The sequence below is a fragment of the Corapipo altera genome, unplaced genomic scaffold (genome assembly GCF_003945725.1).
Source record: "Corapipo altera isolate COAL_440 unplaced genomic scaffold, ASM394572v1 65, whole genome shotgun sequence".
Classification (NCBI taxonomy): Eukaryota; Metazoa; Chordata; class Aves; order Passeriformes; family Pipridae; genus Corapipo; species Corapipo altera.
The window spans coordinates 5,269,088-5,275,087 of record NW_020884891.1 but is presented as its reverse complement, the minus strand read 5'-3'; positions in this window follow the sequence as shown (position 1 = coordinate 5,275,087).

The following is a 6,000-nucleotide window of genomic DNA, read 5'->3' as shown; positions in this document are numbered from 1 at the left end:
GCTTTGTTCGAGGTGCGGGGTGGAACCAATGCTCAGAACTTCAAAGCTCCCCTGTGTCATCCAGCCCGGGGCCTGGATGCAGCCTTTTTCACCAGCGATTAGACACGTAGGTAGGTAGAGGAGCGGAAATGCTGGGCCGGGCCCCTCCCCGCCCCCCCCGCCAGCCCCTTTGTGCTCCCTGCCACAACCCCGGCCAGGAGCAGCCCGGCCTTTTTGCCTGTATTATTCTCACCATCTCCCTGACAGGCATAGTAATATATAGAGCTATCTCAAGCTGGGACTGTTTGAATGAGGAGAGATTGAAAAAAAAATAATATTTAGAATGAGATTTGAAGTGTCTCACCGGAGCTTCATGCTACAAACTTCTGCTTCAGGAGGGTGTGGGGATGGAGGAGCCAAAATTGCAGCCAGGGAGAGGGAGGCTGCCCGGGCTGCCCACAGGAGGAGGGAGAGCTGAGCTGCATCGCTGTGTATGTGTTGTCATCACTTAATACACATTATCCAGGAGAGTGGAGTGTGTTAGTGATCAGATGGGACTCTCCTACTGCTGCATTTAAAATGGTTTTTTTACTTTGACTCAGCAAGTCGTCTGATGGGGGGATGAGCATCACCCTTTAAGAGCTGAGATCTAGTTAAATATTTTCAGCATAAAAACCCCAGGCAATGTCTTTGTAGCCACAGCAATGATATTTCACTGTATCATATTCCCAGAAGAGTTATGTCCTGGATCACTATCACTGGTCACAGTCTAGCCATATTTAAGGGGAGGGGGAGGAAAGCAAATATTCTTTTTTTGTTCGTTTGTTTTAGTTAGACTTTTTTTTCTTCGTTTTGCTTGTGGGGATTCACAATGTATTTTCTTAAGAGTGTCTACTCTTACTACTATGTAAAGATTGTCAGTCTGGAGCATCATAAAGAAAATGTATCTGAAACACTTGCTCAGTGGAGTCTCAGAGGCACTAGGCTGTCCAAAAGTGTTAATGCAGGCAAGCTGCTACTAAAGGAGCTTTTGCAGCTCCATCAGACGTATTAATTTTGAAGGGTGTTTCTTTGAGCATTAAGCCTTTCTCATGCTACATGCTGTTGGCACTCTTTTGTCTTACAAACCTTTTAAAATTTATCCCAGGACACTTCAAGTTGAGGCTTTCTCTTTTTTTGGGGGGCAGGGGTTTTTTTGACACTGCCTGTTTTCTGTCTTAACTCGGTAAACTAAGAATGGATGAAGGGCTGGGTGAGAATTTCAAACTCCCTGCAGGATAGTTTGGGAGAAGATGATATGGAAAGAGGAAAAACAAAAGCACATGTTGCCAAATGTATGCATATTTTACATCGCCATTTTGTATAGTAAAAGGGGCTGTTTTGTGTGTATTTTCAAGACATAGAGGGATTAAAAGTATTCAAATACTTTGGCAACTCTGGCACACTCTTTTTTTTTCTGTCATAAAGCACTTGTTCTGTAACTGATTTGGACAGTTATTAAAGAGTAGTGGGTTTACTAGTTATAATAAACAATTTTCATGGTTACCAAGGTGATGTTACTAGAAAATTCAAAATACATTACAAAGGAAGTTTCTTTGGAATGAAAGCAGAGGTGTATTGGGTAACTGCTGTTTAAATATGTGATTTTTAGGAAGATTAGGACTTGATCTGGAGCTGATGCAAGCAGATCTAGTGACCCTGCACCAGGGATGCCCATGGCACTGCACCTGCTTATGGCTGGGGGGGAATCTATCCTTTGGCTCAAACTCGTGTCCATTCACAACCCACATCTCAGCACATCCCTCTGAGGATGTGAACATCCATGCAAACCCCCCTGGCCTGCTTGTCCTTGTGAATGATTGTAAGTCCCCAGTGGAGGACACTGGAGTCAGCTGGAGCTGCTGATTTTGTGGAGCTTTAGATCCAACCCCTGGACCGATGCAAATATTTCTGGTTCGCACCGTCATGAGTCCTGAATGTATTTTCTGGTTCTGCCACCAGCAACAGCAAATATCACAGATAGGTATTTATAGGTACATATTCAACAAAAGAAAGAAAACTGATTTCCTATGGTTGTACTTTATAAATGAGTTATGTTATGATAATTCATATTGGTGATGGTTTTAAAAGAAAGAGGGAAGGTTTAGATTGGATATCGGAAAGAAATTGTTAACTGTGAGGGTGGTGAGGCCCTGGCACAGGTTGCCCAGAGAAGCTGTGGCTGCCCCATCCCTAGAAGTGGATGTGGCTTGGGGAAACCTGGTCTAGTGGAAGTTGTCCCTGCCCATGGCAGGGGATTGGAATGAGATGATCCTTAAGGTCCCTTCCAACCCAACCCATTCTATGAGTCTGTGATATTGCCAGTCTTTGAGGTTTGTTGGGATTATCATAAAGTTCTGGGCCATGTATTAGAATCTCCACTTTTGGGGTCAAAAACATGATTTGGAGAAGTAAAAAGTCAGAAACTTTAAAAAGAATTATATACATTCTTCAGAAGGAGCTGTGTGATTTCTAAGTTTAGTTTATCAGTCAGGAGACGGGAAATTAACGTTCCCAAGACCTGAACTCCCCAGCCTCCCTCGTGTCTCATGCACATCAGGCCGTGGCTGCTGCAGATGGATGAAGACAGAGGCTGCTTCAACGGGTTGTTCTCCTAGAGGGAAAATCTCAGCCTCCAGTGTGGTGGTTGGTGTCTGAGAGAACCTGGAGGAGCTGACATGGAAAGGCTGCCTGTTCAGTGTCTGCTCTATAAATAGTGCTATTAAATCTGACTTTTAAAAGCACTGAAAAGTCCTGTGAGACAAGACACGCAGCCAGGAAGCACTTATGGCTGGGGCGTGTCTGCCTACCAAGGTGAAATGCTGAAGCATCTGCTCCTCAGCTGCTCTGAGGGTGCTGTAAAGCCCAGAGAAATCACAACCCCCCCATCCCTGTAACAGGACTTCTCCTGCCTGTCTGCTGCCAGGGTGGTGGGACAGCTTGGGAGGATTGGCAGGCACCAACTCACATCTGGGCTGTATCTTCAGCATTCAGGTTCTGGCCCCCCAGAAGTTGGTGTATCCACCCTAATCAGCAACACCTTGGTTTAATATGCACTGAAACAGGTTTTCCATGCTTTGTATTTAAAGTGCAATATGGAGAACATATTAATGTTCTTGAGTAAAGTCTATTTGGGAAGGAAAATGCCAACCAAGTGTGACCGAATCCATGTGAAAAGGAAGTAACTCCTTTTTTTCCATCTCAGCAGAGCTGTCCCAAGGCCAACATGGTGAGGAGCATTGAAGGAATTAAAGCAAATCTAAAATATTCAAGTTCACTAATCAAAAACATTGTTACATCTCTCTAGTGGTAAAATAGCAAGCTGCAATTTCTGCTCCTTTCTTCAGAGGCCCTGCGTTACCTTGAAGGGATTGAGAGGATTAATGGACTAGAAGGTAACAGACAAGGGGTGCAGAGAGCTTCAGATAGAGGTGTGTGACCAAGTTATCAATTAAAGTAAATATAAAAACATCAGTAGTGCATAAAAGTCATATTTTAACTAGAGACAGCACTGCCTGTTTGGAGTTAGCAGTTTGCTTTCCAGCTTCTTTACACCTTGTTTTTCTCAGACTTGTGTTTTGAGTATGTAGAGCTGCAGGACCCACTCATCTGTTGGTTCTTTAAGAAACACTCCTGCATCGGGTGGCAAAAGATGTTAGAGGGAGAGAGATGGACTCTTGATCTTCATGCCATCCCCTTTCAAATGGGGAAATTTAGGAGTTTCTTCTGAGGGAAAATACTCACAGATGGAATGATTGTTAATATACCACTTTCTGAGGGTAAACAGTTTCTTGTTGCTCACCTGGAATTCTCCTTTATCTCACTGTTTTGCTTCTCTCTCCCCCCTGGGGAGCATACACGGTTTCGGTGTTTATCGTCTCTGAGCTGAGCTCCTGAGGGGTTGTTGCAGGCAAGTTTTGCTGCAAAGAGCCTGAGGGGATGAGGGTGGGCTGTGGGTGCTGGAGCAGTCCTGTCCCCAACAGCTGAGCTTCTTGGGAGCAGCAGTGCTGAGGCTCTGGGTTTGGGTGTCCCTGTGGGGAGAGGGACTGGAGAGGGAAGAACTGCCTCCTCAGGGAGCACCAGAATGGGGAAAACTTGAGACTGTCTCCAAACCCCCTCACCAGCTCGTGCCGAGGGACATGGTGCCTTGTGATGTCCCACTGCAGCTCTGCAGAGGGGCAACTGTGGGGACAAGGTTTCTCAGGGTGACAGCTCAGCAGAGCTGTCCCAAGGGCAGCATAGTGAGGAGCATTGCTACTGGGACCCTGCTGCTCCCCTGGGGGAGCAGGCACACCTTGGGACGCACAGGCACAGCCTGTGGTGGCTTTGGTTGCCGCCACATGGTGTTGTCACCTCCTGACTCATCTTTGGTGAGCTCAGCAGAAAGAAGGGATGAGCCCGGGCTGGTCCCAGCCCTGTTGCCAGCTTCTGCCTGGGAGGTGACTGTTTCTGTGCTTGCAGGGTCTCATAAACTGAGAGGGCAAAGCCATTTCTTTCCTCTCCATTCCTGTGCTGCTTCCTGAGGCCCATTTCTCCAGCAGTCAGCTCCTCCTGCCCCCCTCTTTCCCTGCTTTCTGGCAACCGTGTGGCTTTAAAGTGGCCAGAATAAAGCAGTCCCCAGATAACTATTTGGTATAAGCAAACCATCCGGCTTTAATGGAATTACCTCAGCCCTGCTAGTAAATAATTTATAGGAGGCAGTAAATAAAATATGTTTCTGTGTTCCTAAAAAAAAAGTTTGTCAGGCAGCAATGGCCGCTGGGGGAGAGTTAACCCAGAACTTGCCCCACCACAGAGATCCTGGGCAGGAATGGATCCTCGCCAGAGGAATGGGACCTGGTGGGCAGAGCATCCAAGCACAGAAGAACTTTGGGGAGGGGGGGTTCAGAAAATCTGTGCTCTGGGAAAGGATCTGAGAGTCAGTTTGCTGAGCCTGTGTGTGTCTGTCTGTCTGTCCATCCAGTGGGGCACTTCCGAGGTTGCCTCCTGGTAGCCTTGACCGTGAAACCCGAGCCCGCACCGCTTGACCTGAATTTCCGAGGCACCCGCTGCAGCCCCGCAGTGTCACCGAGCCCCGATTGAAACCCGACCTCTGTCACTAATGGCATTAACGGGAGCTGCGGGGCCAAGGCAGGCGGCAGCCTGGGGGTGCCAGGAGGACCTGGGGAGAGATGCTCGGAGGGGGATACAGGATGCCTGGGGGGCGAGGATGAAGGATACTCAGAGGGGCAAGGATGGAGGGCTGCAGCGTGGGGATTGTGGGATACAAAGAGGGAAGGATGAAGGGTGTCTGGATGGAGGGGTGCCCGAGGGGTGCATCAGGGTGATGTGAGTTGCCTGGGTTTGAGGATGAAGGGTGCCCAGAGAAGGCTAGATGAAGGGGAGTCTGGAGGGGTGCAAGAGGGGGATGGTGGATGAGGGATTCCTGGGTTGGAAGATGAAGGGTATCCAGAGGGTATTGTATGGAGGGATGCCTAGAGAGGGGTATGAAAGATGCCTGGGTGTGAGGATGAAGGGAGTGGGACGTGTGGAGGGGTGGCTGGAGGGGTACACCGAGGGGGATGAGGAGTGCTTGGCGGGGGAGGATGAAGGGTACCCAGAGGACGGTGACTGTCGGGGTGCCAGGATGGAAAGGTGTGCACGGGGAGGGGTTCAGGGCTAGCTGCTGTGGCCCGCTCCCCTCCCGCTCCCCTCCGCGACTGTGTCCCCCCGGGGATGCTCTGCCCGGCGGCGCCGCGGCCGCGGCTCGTCCCGGTCCCGCCCGGTCCAGCCCGGCCCTGCCCGGGGGGAGCCGCAGCCGGTCCCCCGCTGGCGTGGGGGAGTTCGGGCCGGGGAAGGCGGCAGCAGAGATTTACGATGCGGGAGGACAGAGCGTGAAAGCAGTATATCATCATCAGGTTGGGCTGAAAGAAAGAAAACATATCTTCAACAAAAAGCGGGGCTTCGCAATTCAGCTGCGTTGTTAGGACAACGCAAACTATC